This window comes from Peromyscus maniculatus, chromosome 1, assembly GCF_049852395.1.
Source record: "Peromyscus maniculatus bairdii isolate BWxNUB_F1_BW_parent chromosome 1, HU_Pman_BW_mat_3.1, whole genome shotgun sequence".
In the NCBI taxonomy this organism is placed as follows: domain Eukaryota; kingdom Metazoa; phylum Chordata; class Mammalia; order Rodentia; family Cricetidae; genus Peromyscus; species Peromyscus maniculatus.
Genome location: NC_134852.1, coordinates 116,444,587 through 116,464,627, shown reverse-complemented (window position 1 = coordinate 116,464,627; position 20,041 = coordinate 116,444,587). Strand labels below are relative to the sequence as shown.

General features: G+C 38.3%; 1 protein-coding gene across 3 annotated transcripts in view; it reads left to right on the top strand.

Annotated features, from left to right (window-relative positions):
- Positions 1-20,041, top strand: part of LOC102913863 (interferon-induced very large GTPase 1-like) — a 192,861-nt gene that overhangs the window by 154,405 nt on the left and 18,415 nt on the right. The window contains exon 1 of one of the 3 annotated variants that reach the window (XM_076549707.1): positions 13,518-13,979. The exons of the other annotated variants lie outside the window; for them this stretch is intronic. The gene's annotated coding sequence lies outside the window, so the exon portion shown is untranslated. Of the gene's footprint in view, positions 1-13,517; positions 13,980-20,041 lie in introns of those variants that run through there. 3 annotated transcript variants of the gene reach the window in all.

The following is a 20,041-nucleotide window of genomic DNA, read 5'->3' as shown; positions in this document are numbered from 1 at the left end:
TTGAAATTATCTTTAATTACATCTTAAGAGACTAGAAAATTTGGTGGGTCTCACAGCCAGAGATAATAATACACTTTGAGGTCACTGAAGACTTAACATGGTCATTCTACTGTGTACCCAACCTGCTTTTTAGAGAATAATGCAACAACCTACCTTAATTGAACTGGCTTTCCCATGCAATCAAGTTTTACAACCTAGGCTAATGCAGAGTTGCTCTCTTAAAATTTATTTATTTATTCTTCTCTCATATATTATAGTCCAATCACAGTTTCCCCACTCTCGTATTCTCACAGTCCACCCAAAGAAAACCTCTCCCCCAGAACTGTATCCCTATTTCCCTTCAGAAAAGAGTAGGCCTCCTAGGGATATCAACCAAACATGGCACAAGTTAAAGTAAGAAGAGGTATATACCTTAAAGTTAAGATTGGACAAAGTAACCCTGTAGGAGCAAAAGTGTCTCAACAGCAGGTAAAAGAGTCAGAGCCGTCTTTTGTGGGGCTATCTTTGTGGATTTCTGTGGGCCTCTTTAGCTCTTTGTTTCTTCCTTTTCTCATGTGGTCTTCATTTACCATGGTCTCCTATTCCTTGTTCTCCCTCTCTTTTCTTGATCCAGCTAGGATCTCCCGCTCTCTTTCCCTGGACCCTCGCCCTTCATTGCTCCCACTCATGTCCAGGCTGTTCATGTAGATCTCATCCATTTCTCCGTGTCTTTCTTGGGGTCCCATTTTCCAGGTAGCCTCACTGGTGATGTGAGTAGCAGTCCAGTCATCCTTGTTCCACATCTAGCATCCTCCTATGAGTGAGTACACACCATATTTTTCTTTCTGAGTCTGGGTTACCTCACTCAGGATGATTTTTTCTAGATCCATCCATTTGCCTGCAAACCTCATGATGTCATTGTTTTTCTCTGCTGAGTAGTATTCCATTGTGTATACATGCCACAACTGCTGGCAATGGTCGAGAGACAGCTGGGACTGACCTACTCTGGTGATGGGATGGCCAAACACCCTAATAGGTGTGCCAGAAACCCCATCCAAGGACTGAGGAATCTGGATGCAGACATCCATGGCTAGGCCCCTGGTGGAGCGCTGGGAATCTATTTAGTGAGAAAGAGGAGGGTTTATATGAGCGAGAATTATTGAAACCCAGGTTGGATAAAGCACAGGGACAAATATCCAAACGGATAGAAACACATGAACTATGAACCAAAGGCTGAGGGGCCCCCAACTGGATCAGGCCCTCTGAATAGGTGAGACAGTCGATTGGCTTGATCTATTTGGGAGGCATCTAGGCAGTGGTACCAGGTCCTGAGCTCCTTGCATGAGTTAGCTGTTTGAAACCTGGGACTTATGCAGGGACGCTTGGCTCAATCTGGGAGGAGGGGACTGGACCTGCCTGGATTGAGTCTATCAGGTCGATCCCAGTCTTCGGGGGAGACCTTGATCTGGAGGAGGTGGGAATCAGGGGTGGGCTGGGGGGAAGGGAGGGGGGCAGGAAGGGAGAGAACAAGGGAATCTGTGGCTATTATGTAGAACTGAATAGTATTGTAAAATAAAAAAAGATAAAATAAAATAATAATAAAAAAAGAGTCAGAGCCATCCCCAGCTACCACTGTTAGTAGTCCCACAAGAATACCAACCTACATAACCATAACTTATATGCAGAGGACCTAGGTTGGACCCATCCAGGCTCTCTGACTATTGGTTCAGTCTCTGTGAGTCCTTATGAGTCCTGATTAGTTGATTATGTGGGCAATGTTCTTGTGTTGTCCTTGACCCCTTGGGCTTGTAGAATCTTTGTTCCCCTGGTGTCCTCCATCCCCTCTGGCCTCTTACACAGGGCTCACTGAACTCAGAGGGAAGAGATTTGATGGAAACAACCTGCTTATAGCTATGTATCCCAAGGACTACTCTCTGTGTGGTGTCTGTCTGTGGGTTCCTATATCTGTTCTCTTCTACTACAGGAGGATGCTTCTGTGAAGAAGAATGATTAAGTCACTGATTTATGAGTGTAGCAGATTATCATTGAGTCATTTTATTTATTTTTTGCCAGTAATGTTTGATTTTACCCTTGGTATCTGGACTATCTAGTCTCTGGTTCTTAGTCACCCATGCAGGAGTCAACAATCATTGGTCATTGGTATTTCTCAATATCAGTGATCTCAATTCATCTGGTAAGAGTGGTATTGAAAACTCCCACTATCATTGTGGGAAGGTCAATACGTGATTTAAGCTGTATTAGTGTTACTTTTACAAACTTTGGTACCCTTGTGTTTGGGGCATAGACATTAAGTCTTGAGATGTCATCTTGATGGATATTTTCTTTGGTAGATATGTAGTGTCAGTCCCTGTCTCAGTTGATTAGTTTTGGTTTGAAGTCTATTTTGTTAGATATTAAAATGGCTACACCAGCTTGCTTCTTAGGTCCATTTATTTGGAATATCTTTTTCCAATCCATTACCCTGAGGTAAAGTCTATCCTTGGTGTTGTTGTTTGTTCCTTGAATGCAGCAGAAGGAAGGATACTGTTTTAGCATACATTCTGTTAGTCTGTGTTCTTATTGGGAATTGAGATCATTGATATTGAGAAATACCAATGACCAATGATTGTTGACTCCTGTTGTTGTTGTTGTTGTTGTTGGTGGTGGTGGTGGTGGTGGTGTATGTATCCCTTCTTTTGGTTTTACTAGTGTGAGATTATTTACTTCCTATGCTTTCATGGGTCTAGTTCACCTCCTTAGTTTTGGGTTTTCTTTCTAGCACCTTCTGTAGAGCAGTATTTCTAGATAAATATTGCTTAAATTTGACTTTAATGAAATATCTTATTTTCTCCAACTATGGTGATTGAAAGTTTTGCTGGATATAATAGTTTGGGCTGGCATCTATGGTCTCTTGGAGTCTGCTGCACATCTGTCCAGGCCTTTCTGGCTTTTATTGTCTCTTTTGAGAAGTCATGTTTAATCCTAATAGGTCTGCCTTTATAGGTTACTTGGTATTTTTCCTTTGTAGCTGTTAATATTCTTTACTTATTCTGTACTTTCAGTCTTTTGATATGTTGAGAGGGTACTTTCTTTTCTGGTCTGATCTATTGGGTATTCTGTATGCTTCTTATATCTTGATAGGCATCACCTTTTTTAGCTTAGGAAATTTTCCTTCTGTGATTTTGTTGAAAATATTTTCTGGGCTTATGAGGCAGGACTCTTCTTCTTCCTCTATCCCTGTTATTCTCCCCCCCCCCATCCCTGTTATTCTTAAGTTTCATCTTTTCATAGTGTCCCAGATTACCTGGATATTTTGTGTCAGGAATTTTTTAGATTTAATGTTTTCTTTGACCCATGTATCCATCTGTTCTGTTGTATCTTCAATACCTAAGAAAGATTCTCTGTTCCGTGTCTTGTATTCTGTTAAAGATTGTGCCTCTAGTTACTGTTTGAGGACATTAATTTTTCATTTCTAGGATTCCCTCAGTTTGTGTTTTCTTTATTGCTTCTATTTCCATTTTCATGTCTTGAACAGTTTTATTCATTTCTTTTAACTGTTGGTTTGTATTTTCTTGGCTTTCTTTAAGTGATTCATTTAATCCCTCCAATTGTTTGTTTGTGTTTTCCTGAATTCCTTTAAGGGCTTTATTCATTTACTCTTTTAGGACCTCTATCATCTTCATACAGTTAGATTTAAGATTTTTCATTGTGCATCATCTATGTTGAAATATTCAGAGCTTACTGTGGTGAAATAGCAGGACTCTCATGGAGGGCTCTGTTGTCCTATCTTACATTGATTATGTTCTTATGGTGCTGTCTAGGCATCTAGGTTGGTATGTTTATAGCTCTAGATGCTTATTCATGAGTTTGTCTTTGTTATGTAGGTGATTTGTTCCTTGGTTTCTGTTTCCTCTCTGAATTTTCAGAGAATATGATTTTTGTGTGTTGCCTGTTTTCCTGGACTGCTCAGCTGATGTGTTCATAGAGAATGCCTGCTGAGGTTAGGGGCTTGGATACAGTGATGAGTGGGAGAAGGATAAAAGAAGACGAGTTGTGTGGTCCAAAAGAGATGTGGTCAATGGCTAGGGAAGTCAGCAGTGGGTGATCTGTTACAGCACTAAGGACAAGATTAAGGGATTGGGCCTTGGGGAATACAAAGAGACAGAGAAAAGAGATCTGTGGGAAGCCTACCTGCTTTTCTACCAGGGATGGACTATGGTTGAGCAGGAGGTACCTACTGTAGTTTGGAACTGGGTTTACTGATAAGAGAGTGGGGTTAGGAAGGGATGATCTGTAGGACACACAGGAGATATGGACAAGGGGAAAGGGAGGCTTCAGTTGGTGCTCTGTTGCAGTGCTAGGAAATAGACTGAGTGAGTGGGTCTAGAGGAATAGAAAGAGCTCTAGTCTCATAACATTTTAAAGCAAGCATTTTAGTTGGGCAATAAGCATCTAAAAATGAGGATTTTATGTAAAGTATATTTCTACCTACTATAAACCAGTGACTTAAAGAAAAGTGCCTTTAACCAATAAAACATTAAAATGGCAAATGATTATATATGTCCATCAATTCAAAATGTCTCTAAAGGACAAACACTAAAAATCTTTTCATTGTATTATTGCTGTGGTTTCCTTTCAAATGATAGTTAATATGTTAATTATATTAATTCTGAATATGTTAATTCTGAACTTTAACTAGGTTGTCACCAATATATAAATCATAAATATTTATGTATACCAAAATGTTTGTGTTCATTTATCTGCCAAAAGACATCAATTTCATGGTAAAGTTACAACATATTCAGATGAGGAAAAAACAAATTAAGAGAGACACAGTTATCTTCTATATAATTAGGGCACATTTGTGCTTCATGTTGTAAAAATAAATCTTTGGATACACATTATGAACAGTTCCATAAGGACATGCCACTAAATGTTTTTTGTTGCTGTTGTCCTGAGTTCATATCACCTAGAGCAGGTGATATGAACAGGAGGAAAACAAGGCTCAGCAGTCACAGGAATTAGCAAACCCAGATGTACATAGGTGATGATGTGGACAAGGTCCACAAGATGATAGTGACAGAGGCACCAACACTACCATTCTCAAAGATAAGGCTGGCCACCTGACAGGACCAGACTTTGAAATGACTGACTGCCTTTATTTCTATTTCTTATGAACTGTCCTACCTGCAGATTAGATAAGAAATATCTGTAGGGTAATTCGGTCTTCTCAGACTGAAGACTTTTGAGTAAGGTGTAATTTAAAGATTTTCTTGAAAGGATAATTATGAGCTTCATATGGAAACAAAACATATAGGATAGCTAAAAAACCTTGAATAATAAAAAATTGTTGGAGGTAACATTATTTCTGATTTCAAATTGTACTATATAGCTATATTAATTAAAAGCAGCATGGAATCATCACAAAAAAAATGGACATGGTGTTCAATGGAATAAACTTGAAAACCAAGACATTATCTACACACTTATGACCCCCTTCATAAAGAAGGCAGAAAAACACACTGACAAAAAAGACAATATCTTTAACAACTTGTGCTGGTCAAACTTGATGGCTGCATGTAGAATTATCCAAATGGTCCATACTTATCACCCTGAAAAAAAAAAAAACTCAACTCGAATTGGATCAAAGATCTCCACATAAAACTGATACACTGAATCTGAGAGAAGAGAAAATGGGGGAAAGCCTTGAACTCAGTGGTGCAGGTGCTATGGGATGGTCCTTCTGTATGCTGTGAATATGTGTTACTCTCATTGGTTGATAATAAAGCTGTTTGGGCAATGGAGAGGCAGAATAAGGTTGGGCAGTAAAATCAAACTAAGGACTGAGATGAAAAAGGGCAATGTTGTGGCAGATGCTAGCCAGCCACCCAAGAAGCAAGATTCTGATGGACCAGTAAGCCATGGACCATATGACAAGGTACTGATTAATAGAAATGTGTTAATTTAAATATAAGAGCTAGTTAGTAATAAACCTGAGCCATTGGCCAAACATTTATAATTAATATAAGCCACGTTGTGGCAATTTGGGAAGTGGCTAATGGGTATCTGAGAACAGGCAGGCTGGAGAAAATCCTCTATTTACACACAGGAGAAGACTTTATGAACAGAGCACCATAAACATGGGTGCTAAGGTCAACAATTGATAAATGAACCTCATAAATTGAAAATCTTGTCCAAGGCAAAGGACACCATCATTCAGACAAATCACCAGCCTACAAAATTGGAAAATATTTTTACCACTACACATCTGATTGAGGGCTAATATCTAAAATATATAAAGAACTCAAAAAACTGGGTATGAAGAAAACAAATCACCCAATTAAAAACTGGGTTATGGAACTAATCAGAATTCTCCAAAGAGGAAATAAATGGTTGCAAAACACTTAAACAATTGACATCCTTAGCAATCAGGGAATTGCAAATCAAAGCTACACTGAGGTTTCATCTTATACCTGTCAGAATGACTAAGATCAATAAAAGATGTGACAGCTCATGTTGGTGAAGATATGGAATAAGGAGGACACTCATCCATTGATACTGGGTGTACAAACAGTACAGTCACTATGGAATTAAGTTTGATGCTTCCTCATGAAGATGGAAATCCATCTACCCCAAGGTCCAGCTATATCACTCATGGGTATATGCCAAAAAAAATGCTATATCTTACCACAAAGATCTTTACTCAACCATATTCGCTGATGCTATATTCATAATATCTAGAAATTGGGAAAAAACAAAGACGTCCCTCAACAGATAAACAGATTAAAAAATGTTGCACATTTACACAATGGACTATTACTTGGCTGTTAAAAATCAAATAAAATCATGAAATTCATAGGTAAATATATGGAACTGGAAAAACAATCATTCTGGGTGAGGTAACACAGACTCAGAAAGACAAACATGCGTGTATTGACTTATATGTAGATATTAGTTATTAAGTCTTTGATAACCAACTAACAACCCATAGAACCATAGAGCATAGGTATAGAATAAGGGGCTGGGGGGGATATAGATAGATCTACTTAGGAAAAAGGGAATAGACTAGATAGTTATAGATGGATGGAGGGCTGGAACAGGAGGATCACATGGGGAGGGAGAGAAGAAGGGATAAGGGAGGTAATATGGGCAGAAACAACCAAAACTAAAGACCATTGAGCCATTGAGAGGTTGTATGGAAACCTAATATAGTATAAGTCTCAAAAATTTATATATATATATATATATATATATATATATATATATGCAATTTAAGTGAAATCTGCAAGTAATGGGAGGAAATAAAGGCCCCATTGGCCATATATTGTCACCAAAAATGCTTCTAGTGCTGTGATTGGTTTACATCTATGGTTTACATCTAAAATGGAGTCTCATGGGTACCATCAAACTATGCAGGCTGTTGTCAAGACTAGAGATTGCTCTTCACAAACTGTCAGCAAAACCCCATTGCAGAAGACATCTGCAGAGCTCATTGAACATAGAGAAGTCAAGCCGGCTCCTACATAGGGCCTTCAACAGTATAATCTAGCATCTTTGGTAAAGGACGGTACTCTGAATTCTACCAAAAGAGAAATATAAACACCAATCTATCCACAAACTATTTAATTTTACAATTTTTATACATATACTCAAAATAAACCATCTGAAGTATTTCTGACAGACTTTACTCCCATTGTATTGATTGTTTTTCATTATGGTGTTTATTGTCTTTGCAGAATGAAAACTTTTAAATTTTATGTAATTTCATTTTAAGTGTTTAAGGGTATTCTCTGGGCTAATAGAAGTCTTTTTCAAAAGATCCTTTCTTTAGAATTTATCTGTACTGATGCCTGTTTACATATATAGACTTACACATTATAGGCCAGGATCTGCATATGAATAAGAGCATATTGTTTTTCTCTTCCTGAATTTGTGCTACCTCACTTAACATTATATTTTTCCATGACCATCCAGCTCTGATACTGTAATAGCCAAGTGGGTTAGCATGGGGAATGGGCCAGAGAGAAGAGATAGGCCAATCATGATCAGGAACACTCAGGTGTGACCACTGCACTGAAGAGTGCTCAGGCAGGAATGAAGGGCTTTCAAGTTTCTGTTTCTCAGTAAAACAAAGTCTGCTAGGAAGGCCAGGTCATTGTGAGACCTGGACCATCACCCTAAAATTGGCACTGCCATTTTGGAGGATTTGTTTTGGAGATCTAACATCTCTATACCCTCATCCTATTACTAAACCTAGATGGAAGCTGGATAACTTAAGGCCTCTTGAAGAGATTTAGGAGAACTTCTTTACTTTCAATGTATCAAGGTAAGAACCGACTCTTTTAGCTTGGAAAGTGAAAGCAAATTTAAATTAAATATAAACAAGAAACAAGAATGCCTCAGGCAAAACAAATCATAAGAACACTCTTTAATCAAATAAATATGTGGCTTACTTGTGGTAATAATAAGCATTTCCAGGAGATGGGATGAGTATGAGACTGACATAAGCTCAAGCCAAACATAATCACAGCAAAGACAGAGGAGTTGGCCACAAAACTCCACTGTTAGGTGAGGCACCATTGTCACATGGTACCTTCTGGGAAATGAAGAGATGTGACCCCTGGTAGGACCACCGCACTCCAGTGCAGTCCCCACTCCCAGAAGTAGTTTGATAGGATGTGGTGAGATAATACTCCTCATTCACTATTGGTGGAGGTGAAAATTAATAAAGTCATGTGGAGGGCTGGAGAGATGGCTCAGAGGTTAAGAGCACCGACTGCTCTTCCAGAGGTCCTGAGTTCAATTCCCAGCAACCACATGATGGCTCACTACCATCTGTAATGAGATCTGGTGCCCTCCTCTGTATACATAATAAAAAATAAATAAATCTTTAAAAAAATAATAATAAAATAAAGTCATGTGGAAATCAGTTCAGATATTTTTCAAAAACTTAAAAATAGAACTACCATATGACTCAGCTATTTCACTCCTGGCCATATACCCAGACAACTCTTTACTCTACCAAAGAAATGTTCACTCTCATGATTTTTTTTATTATTTTTTAACCTTTTGAAATTATATTAATTACATAATTATCTGCTTCCTTTTCCTCCCTACACCTTCACATTTGTCACTCCTATATTCACTAGAGCAAAAAACTGGAATCAAGCAAGATGTCCATCAACAAATGAATGGATAATGAAAATTATAGTTATATATGAATACTAATCAAAATAAAAATTCAATAAAAACAGTCAATGAAAATTGATGAACTTAAAATGTATAATATTAAGTGAGGTCATGCAATCTCAGGAAAAAAATCTCATTGTCTACCTTATATGCATCACTTAGAACATGTGGTAACAGTATAACATGTAGGAAAAAGAACAAGAAAGACTAAATACTAGGATAAGGGGAAGGACTGGATGAAGGTAATAGACACAAGTTATGAAAGAAGATATAAATCTAATTGTTTTTCTAATTCATCTCCTTTGGTGGCCATGTCAGAGGAGCAGCAAGTGATAATTGACTTTGGGGCACTAGAAGAAAACTCCCTGATGGGTAAATCTCGGTTAGGCAAGGCCCCTGAGACCACAGACCCTGGAATGTCTTTTGCTTCTGCTGTGCCTTTACATGTTTGCTGCTGCCATCTTTCTCTGTTATCTGGCATGGTGTGAATGGGTCTGGGGAGATCCCCACTGCCTGTAATGTAGTGTGCTTATCTCATGGAAACAACCTGTTCCACTGGACACTTTTACTTGTGGATTACTGTGAAGATGATTCCTTCCTAAGTTGTACTGTCTAATTGATAAAAAAATAATGTTAATTTAAATATAGTTCTGATAATAATAATATAAATTAGGAAGTGTCACACTGCTACAACATATGAGTTTCTATTGAAGAGCCATATAGACTGTGGCTTAGGTTAATGATTAAGAAAAACAATTGAGTCCCTGTTAGCTCAGCTAGCTTAAATTTTTTTAACCTTAATGTTGGGAGATGTGTTCACAGGTTTCTGAATGCATCACAGCTGAAACAAAGCTTTGAAAATAACTTATAGTTAGACTAAGATGTGCTGTGGGATGTTCTGTATGTCCTGTGGGAGCCCATTCTCAGGTTCTTTGTGGCGTTACCCAGCAGGTCCGTATAGAGGATGATTAGGACCATGGGCCTGAGTGCAGGTGTTTGAGATGGTCTGCACTTGGCTGTGCTGGGGGATGGTCTGTATGTCAAGTTGCTCTGATTGGTTAATAAATAAAACCTGATCGGCCGTGGCTAGGCAGGAAAGATAGGCGAGACTAACAGAGAGGAGATATAAAAGGACAGAAAGGCAGAAGGAGACGCTGCAGCCGCCACCATGACCAGAGACACTGCAGCCGCTGCCATGACCAGCAGCATGTGAAGACGCCAGTAAGCCACCAGCCACATGGCAAGGTATAGATGTATGGAAATGGATCAATTTAAGATAAAAGCACAGTTAGCAAGATAAGGACAGTTGGCAAGAGGCCTGCCACGGCCATACAGTTTGCAAGCAATATAAGTGTCTGTGTTTATTTGGTTGGGTCTGAGCGGCTGTGGGACTGGCGGGTGACAAAGATTTGTCCTGACTGTGGGCAAGGCGAAAAAATCAAGCTACAAAGATGTTTTTGTCAAATACCTTTTGAGGAGAAAAACCCAAAAAGATAATCTAAAGTTTTAGAAAGGCACATAGTTAATGCAGAACTCTTTAAGGTAAGGGAACAAGAACAAAGCAGCCCAATTATTACTAGCTGATATACTTTTGTTGTCAGAATTGGTTGATGATCAAAGGAGATGATTAATTCCTTGTGCCCATTTTTGCCATCAATCTCCTAATATAAGAAACTATTGATTAGTGGGTATGCACCCTAAAGATTTCAAGTATAGTTGACTGATTCTTTTTCATGTATAAAAGCTTAGGTTCATGATCCCTTATAAGATTACCTTTCAAGATAAGAAGTAAAGCAATTGACCCTTTCTTTGTAATTGCAAAAGGCAGCCTGCCAGTAAAAGACCTAGCTGAGAAGAATATGTTGCTTGCCCACATGTTTAAGCTATAACAAGTTGCTTGGGTATGAATGTATATGAGTTCTTGGGATAATTTGTTTTTCACCTGTAATACAGAAAATGTTTAATCATGTAAGGAATATGAAAAATATACTGTTTTTTACGGTTTGTTCTGTATTCATTATAATCATTCACTTGAAAAACAGAACGTAACAACATTGTAATTCCTATATTACCTGAAAGATTTTGCTGAGGTATATAAGCTGTAAGAAAAAGAATAGAGGTGGAGTAAAAGCGAATTAAAATGGGCTAGAAGGAAAACATCAAGAATGAGTGAGTTAAAATGAGTTAGAAGGAAAACATCAGGAATGAGAGAGTTGGAAGAAAAACATCAAGGATGCGAGAAGGAAATCACCAGAAAAATAAGGAACAGAGAATACAAAAGAAGAATAAAGAAAAGATCTGAAGGAAACCACTAAGAGAGTGTGTGTGAGTGTCTTTTTAACTAACCCCTCAGATAAAAAAAAAAAGTCTAATATGCACTGAAGCCTTGGGCTGTCTAGTTACTGGTCCCCCAGGCAGCAACACTCTGTCATGGATTTTGTTGTTTGGTCATGGACAAGTGACTCAAAACATATTCATCAGTGAAAGTACAAATTCTGATGTAAATCCCTATAGCTTCATAAAGCAAATTCTGACTGCTCAAGGAGGTGTATAGACTTGGGGTTTGGTTAATGTTGGTGTGTAATTTTTTCCAGGTTTTTTTTTTAATAATAATGTCAAATCAAACAACAACAAAAAGTACTGATGTTTTGGTAACATGTGTGACAAGACAGTGTTGATACTTCCTATCAGACCCAGAAGTTCCCACTGCAGCTTGTGACTGGAGAGCCTTAGAATTTCAGGCCTGAAAAACCACTCCTGACTGAAAAATGATTTCACTTCAGTACTTTCCTATTTCCTGGATCCATGAAAAGCTACAGAGCTTTCACATAACAAACGGAGTCTGTGGACTTTCTTGCTTCCTTCTTGGGTTGGAGCTTCTTTGGCCTCTGGCTTAAAAGTGCTTTGTAGTCTGTTTTATATTCCTTCCCAGGTTCAGCCTCTTTGACCTCTGATTTGAAGGAACTTTTCTGTTTTGCTCTCTTTGCTGTTATGCTTTGCTGTTATGTGATTTCAGAACTTTCATTGTTTACATGGGCAGCATAGCCTCTATTCCTAGCAACAGCCCCTTGGGCATGTTTAGCACATTGGTCTGACTATGCTTGTAACCCTGGGAGAGAGAAGAAGAAAATGTTCTCTTTCATCTCATTGAGCATCCGGAATCAAGGAGCCATCTGCTATCTCTCCAAATTTTCCAGGGAACAGATGCCTCTTGTATCCAGAGCTGCTTACAAGATTAACACCTAAATGTTAACTGTGTATTATCTCTTCCTTCTGTCTTTGCCTACACAAAAATAGTGTTGTTAACTGGAGGGAACTTGACTTTGGCCAGTCCTTGCTGGAATGTAACATTCTGTAACTTTAAGACCTCTTGAGACATGGAGGGTTGGTGGGGGATGTATGTAAAAAGTACTTTTTTTAAATCCAAGTGTGAATAAAGTCTGCCTACAACTTAGAAGAGACAGAAACTATAATTTAAGAACATGTAAGCAAGCAATTCCTTGTTTTGCTATTTTCATTTATTTATTTTTGTATATTTTCTTAGTATAATGTTTGTGAAAGACTGAGTTCTCTGCTTAGCCCATGCTGGCCTTGATTTCTAGACTCCAAACTTAAAAGGATTACTGGCATGAACCACAACACTGAAAAAAGAGAGGTTTTCAGAAACATTCCTATGTATAAAAGGCCTACATTTTTTTTCAAAAAAAAAAAAAAACTCAAAATACAACCGAGAAATATATTCGTAGTCAGGCATTTTATCTTCCTTGTTTGTTCTGACAATGACAAACATAACCATTACCATTAAACATACACAAGTAACCCAGAGCAGACAGACAAGCTCACTTCCTGTCTGACCATTACAGATTTCTTGAATATCCATATAGCTTATGAACATTCTCTGCAACTGATAGGTGGTCAGTCACACATTCGCAGGCTTAGACGTCATTTAGGATGGACTCCACTACTGTGATCAGCTTTGCACCCCCTCCTATGTTCCTGGCAACACTGAAGATAAAAATAAGTATCACTTCTGCCCCTCCTTAGAATTTGAAACTTGTGAAAGCAGGGAGGAAGCACCACACAACTGCCTCTCCCTCAGCTTTAAAACACCATATGACAGAAAGGACAGGTGAGAAGCAGTGCTTTGTTGAAGCCCATTACAACAGGCAATTTCCTCCCATAGAGTGACTAGGAAAGCAGGGATTCTCACTGAACCTGGAGCTAACTAACCAATTCTGGCTAATTTAGCTAGCTAGCTCATGCCTAGCTGTCTCTGTCTCCTGGGTGCTGGTATCAGATACACCTATTGTGCCTGCATGACATATATGTTGGTTCTGGAGATGTGCACATTGGTCCTAATCCTTGTATAGTCAGCAATTTGTCCAATGAGTCATCCCCCCAGCACCTGCCTGATTTTCTGACCTCAGATTCTAAAAGTATGACTTTCTTCTCTCATCTAGCTCCCTCTTCCTTAAAGCTTCTAAGATCTCCAGCTTGCCTGCCCTTGTTGCTTTTTCACTCAAAGCTCAATAAACCTGGATTCTTAATGTCTTTATGAGATTAGTTACTTATAAACTGGACCCTGTACTCCTTAGTGACACAACTAATGACCTACAGAGGAACAACATGAAACTCCTCCCATCAAGAAGGAGGACTTGGAGGCTTGCCCTGCTGACAGTAAATTCAGCCCCTGCCCTCAGATAAAGCACTGTCTGTACTGTAGCTGACAGTCTGCAGCCTTGCCTCCTCCAGGAAGGATCACACTCTCCTGCACTTCTTTCTGGAGCAGCCACCTGGCCTCAAGGAGACAAGTAAGTGGAGGAGTAGGTGGGAAGTGGGGTGGACAGACAAGTACAAAACAGAATAAACAGAATAGACAATGCTAAATAGAAATTGATAGAAAATTTAAGGGAGCTGTTGGAGAAACAGTAATTATGGCATGCTGATGCCACAAACATAATTTGGTACTGACTCTAAAGTTCACATTGCCAGCTGCTCCACTGAAAACATGAAATGAAGCCAACCCTGATGAAAACAGACTTTACTGTCTACAGCTCCCATCTTCAAGAGTTAGTGATCTTAGCCATGCGGTGGTGGCGCACGCCCTTAATCCCAGCACTCGGGAGGCAAAGCCAGGTGGATCTCTGTGAGTTCAAGGCCAGCCTGGTTTACAAATGGAGATCCAGGACAGGCACCAAAACACCACAGAGAAACCCTGTCTTGAAAAAAAGGAAGAAGATCCGGGCGGTGGTGGCGCACGCCTTTAATCCCAGCACTTGGGAGGCAGAGGCAGGTGGATCTCTGTGAGTTCGAGGCCAGCCTGGGCTACCAAGTGAGTTCCAGGAAAGGCACAAAGCTACACAGAGAAACCCTGTCTCAAAAAACCAAAAAAAAAAAAAAAAAAAGAAAGAAAGAAAAAGAAAAAACGGAAGATAAAAAAAGAGTTAGTGATGTGGAAGAATTTTATGTAAGCCCAGAATAAACAAGAAAACTTCTCACTGGGCAGTCTTCCTCTTCTAGCAGAGTTTCTTGTTTTCTTACAAGGTTTATTTGGACCTGAGATCTTTACATCTTGAAGTTACATTTTCTTTTCAGACAAACACATTGCAAGTGATTAGGCAAGCTGAAGTGAAGGGTGGGGAGACATGTGCCTCTCTTTAGACCTTAGAATACCATGCAAAAGAGATGGATCATTAAAAGTTGAGGGAAATAACTTGAGATAGAAGGCAAAACAATAGTTTCTGCTCCTTCTGTCACAGCATGAAAAAGCAGACCGACAGTGAGACCTAGACATTTGGAGGAGGGGGAGGGAGGGAGAACTATCCCCATGACTTCCCCATTTTCAGAAAGCTTGCAAACATTAATGAGACAATGTTAAGTCCAAATTTCTGAATACACTTAAAACTATTACACTAATAATAAATCCAAAATTTTAAGAGGATAATGGACACACGCAATAAACAAAAAATAACTTGATTATTTGTATGACCAAATAAAATCAAGACCACATGTAAGGAGAGAGGCATTTTTGAAAATTTATTGCAGACAATGGAAAGGGACATTTGCAACAGAAAAACTAATCCAATAGTAAGGTCTATAATATAAACACCTCAAAAGCTATGGAAAAAGAAATCTTTTCTCATATTTTCAATATTGTGTTGGTTTTGCATGATGGGGAAAGCTTACTTGCCACACACAAGTGGAAGTTAAAGGACACCTGTGTGGACTATGTTCTCTCCTTCTATATTTATGTGGGTTCTAGGGAATCAAATCAGGTTGTCAGGATTATGTGGCAAATACTCACTGAACCATATGGCTGACCCAGAACAGGATCTTTGTTATATGGGAGAATAGACATGACTAGGAATAGGCCAATATGGGCCAATCAACTACTTAGAGATTGCTTTCCCTGAATTGACCTAAGAGAGGAAAAGGAAGAGTTAGTTATAGCCTGTCTCTGGTGGAGGGTCAGACAGAGTTCAGGAGCTGCAATGCAGGTTTTCCTTTACTATCTGGAATTTAACAAAAAATCATGAGCAAATAATCACACAAATCTTTTATAAGGCAGTGAACTAGAATTTTAATGGGCTATGTCTGGCCTGTCTTTAGTTAAAGGGTGTTGGAGCAGACACAGAACTCTTCTAACTCTTACATGATTCCTTGTTTAGCATTTTAGTTTTTTAATTCACTTAGGAAGGAATTTCATCTGTCAAGAGTAAAACTTGACACTAAAGATCTTACCAAGGCTTAGGATAAAATCCAGGGATATAATAGTTCCAAGTACCTTGGCTTAGCATCATGTTAAATAAATAGATAGTGGTAAAAAAGATACAGGGTTTTATTCTACTTGGCCATGCTGGAATGAACATATACAGGTGAACCAATAGTCCTTAAATGTATCATCAGGGTATTGGCATGGGAGACTTAGAGTTAAAGACAGAGAGAAATGTATGCATAATTGAACAGTCCTGGTCTGGTTGTGGTTCTATACATCATGGATCCATCAATGTCTTAGCTACTAGAAGGTGGTCGCTCAAGCAGTGTTGTCCCATAATTGTTAAATTGTTCATCTATTCACCCATCGCAGAGAATAGAGCATGACTGTCATGAAAAGTTCTCCTTATCTAAGAAGTAATTAGTTCATCCCATTGAGTTTTCCTCTTTTGGGAGTCAATGTTCCTCAAGAGGAAATGTTAAGAACAATACTTACATCTGCATCTTCAGCCCAAGCACAGGCATACAATGAAGGCAGAGATGTCAGACTTTCATCCTGCTTCAGTTACTTTGTAGGCAAAAGTGAAGAGTTAATGTTTTCTTAACAAGGGAGGTATCTAAGTCCACCAGCGCCACCAACTGGGACACAAGTGTTCAAACACATGAGGCCATTAAGGATATTACAGACTCAAGCACACATAGATGTCTTGGTTACCTCCATCTTACTTAGCAAATATAAATAAAGTCATCAGTGTCATCTGTATGCAGATGTTTCTGTGTACATAAGTTTTCAACTTTTTTGTAAAAATACCAAGGGATAAGATTGGTTTGTTCTATGATGTTTGGGGCATTTACCCACCAACCCCACAGTTTCCCCAGAGTTTTCTTGAGTGTGAGCAGCAGGAAATATTACATAAAATGATTTAGATTGTGGAGATAATCAGATAGAAAATAAAGGATAGCTCTGAGAGGGCCTGGAACCTATTCCAACGGGCGACTGTCTCTGCCCTAAGGCATTTATAGAAACACCAAGGGGTAAAGCAAAAGACCTCCCCGCAAGCACAGCCAAGTGCAGACCATTTCAGACACCTGCACTCGGGCCCATGGTCCTAATCATCCTCTGTATGAGGACCTGCTGAGTAAAGCCACAAGGAACCTGAAAACAGGCTCCCACAGGCCCCCATATATATATATATATATATATATATATATATATATATATATATATATATATATCTTGTTATTAATAGCTTACAGCAATCTCCATAGCTGTTATACCTCCCAGTATGGGAGTAAGGGATGATAAAGATGGCATTTATTTTTTGGATTGGGTCCCAGGTGACTACAGCAGTCTCAGCTGCATCAAGCCCTTTCTAAACCAAAAACTTAATGCAATTGCACACTTAAAGAATCCCTTAGCTTCATCATTACCATTAACAGGTTAACATAAATATTGCTATACATAGTCACAATTCTCCCAATCTTACAACTCAAAGCAAACTCTTAACAGAACCATTTGAATGAACATAAATGGTGCTACATATAGTTAACAATTTTCTCACTCTTACAACTTTAACTCTTAATAGAATCATTTGAATTTTCTTGCTAACAGAACATAGGAAAAACTTCTGATGCTTACACAAACTTAAATATTTCCTTAACTTCAAACCAGGGTGCATTAGTATCAATAAGTTAACATAATTTCTGCAAACATACATTCAACCTTCTTAATTCACTCATAATTCTTTGTAAATTTTTTTCTTTTTTCTTTTTTTTTTTTTTTTTTTTTTTTTTGGTTTTTCGATACAGGGTTTCTCTGTGTAGCTTTGCGCCTTTCCTGGGACTCACTTGGTAGCCCAGGCTGGCCTCGAACTCACAGAGATCCTCCTGCCTCTGCCTCCCGAGTGCTGGGATTAAAGGCATGCACCACCACCGCCCGGTCTTTATAAATTTTTTAAACAAAACTTCAAACCTAGTTAGAAAAACCCAAACTTAAATTCCTACAAACCCATATTGAAAAGCAATATTCTCAATCTAACCATTAATACTTTGAAAACTTTTAGCAAAACATCCAAAAGCAATTTCTTAATGAAACTCTTTACACTTTAAAGTAATCTTAGTATACCCATTTGCATTTCTTACTAACAAAACATAACATTAATTCACTCAAATGTTTTTAAAATTAAATACACTAAGGAATATTACTTCTCCCTTTTCTTTATATTTTTTTTAAAAATCTCAAGCTTATTTAGAAAACCCAAACTTTTCCGTTTAAACAGTTTCATTTGTAACAAAACCAGGTCTATACATAATTCCACTTTTACATAAACAGTTACACAAAACAGTTCCATTTTTAGCACAGAACAATTCATGAATCACCAGCATATATGCATATACAAAACTACATCTTGAGTCTAGGTAGAAACAATAAATTTCTTCATTTAAACAGTTACATTTTTAACATAAATAATTCCAGAAAACAGTTCCCAGGTCATTACTATAAGTAAACTCAAAATTGTCCCATTGCAACGAAATCACTATTGTTCATTTCATTTCTTAAGTCCCAAAATCCAGATAATAGATTCTGGTACTAGCCTTCCAAATATGAAGAAATCCATAACAAAAATCTTTTTGTAGTTTTATCTCATTTTTTTAAGCTCAAAAAGTTCAAAAAAAGGAAATTCTGGTATCAGACTTTCACTTCCAAATATTAAGAGACGTTTTACAACCAAAACTTTTTGCAGTTAACAATTTTAGTTCAATACCTGAAGGCATCCAGATCACAGAATCCAGCAGCATGTTTAGCAACTTCTAGCACTGTGAAAGCTAGCCAATAGGGATGAAGCTCCCAAGCAAGTACCAGCTTGATCTACCCATGTTCTAAGACGCAAGTGTGCAGTATCTTCAGAAAAAGGTCTTATCATCAAGTTCTATGTTGAAAACAGGAGAATTGACCATAACTTGTAATGTTTGGGGGTTCTATAAGACCGCACTAATCAACACCTCCAAAAAGGGTAATGTAGTTTTTTCAGTTTTATTTTTTGCCAGCCTGTGGTGTCTAGTAGAAGAATGATCACCCACTTACAGAGTAACTCCATTTTAACTCTTTTTAAATATGTGCACATACACATTTTAGAAAGCATCTACAGTAGCAGATTTCCTAATGACATCTTTGAAGGATCTTCAGTGTTAGTTATCCCTCCATATATTCCTTCTCCATCCTGCCCTCTCATCACCCACAGTACTTATTCCACACACACATATGCCCCATTACTATCTTTGAACTATTTTAAATCAATGTGTTGTATCTCCCCTCACTTTAAACATCACCCATGGCCTCTTATTAATTCCCTAAAATTCACACATCTACATTATAGATGATAATAAGTTTCATAAAGATATTTCCATTCAAGTATATCATTTAATTTAATATTTTGAAAGGTTTCATGTTATGGGTCCAAGGGGTCTGTCCTTTTCATATACTATGTATTTAAAAGGTTATTAATGCCATAGGCAGACAAGCAGACAGAAGCATGGCAAAAACTCTAGAGAAATATCAGAACCACAAGGCAGAGTGAAGGTCCCTTCTCATACATTTTAGAGAAAGGGTGAGGTCCTATAAATGACTGAATGGCAGTCCATAGTGCATGCTTGCAATCAGGTCCTGGTTACAGGGAAGGAAGTTAAGTCTGTCAGCCCAAGACCTATATGCAAAATCTAATTGAGAGTGGAAAAAGAAAATTTTAGAAAAACAATTTAATGAAAAAACTTTGCAAAATGGCCCTATTAAATATATTCACTCCCTATATCATATCCCTTCTCCACTTCCTATCACCTTGTCCCTTTTATTCTGCACAAAATTTTGTTAAGATTTATTTATTTTTAGTTATGTATATGAGTGTTTTGTTGCATGTGTGTATGGACATTGCACACATATCTAGGGCTTGTGGAGGCCTGAAGTAGGAGTAGAATTGTTGTTCTCCTCCCCCTGGTCCCCACACTACCCAGCCAGCCTGTGGTCTTAAGACCCAGGGGAGAACAGAAGCTAGGATATAGGTGGCTGTGAGTACATAGGAGAAAAGAAAAGTTTCGAAGTCTGTGCCCAAGGCAGTTTCTTTATTGGGGTAACAGGCTAATTTATATATAGCTTGAAGACAAA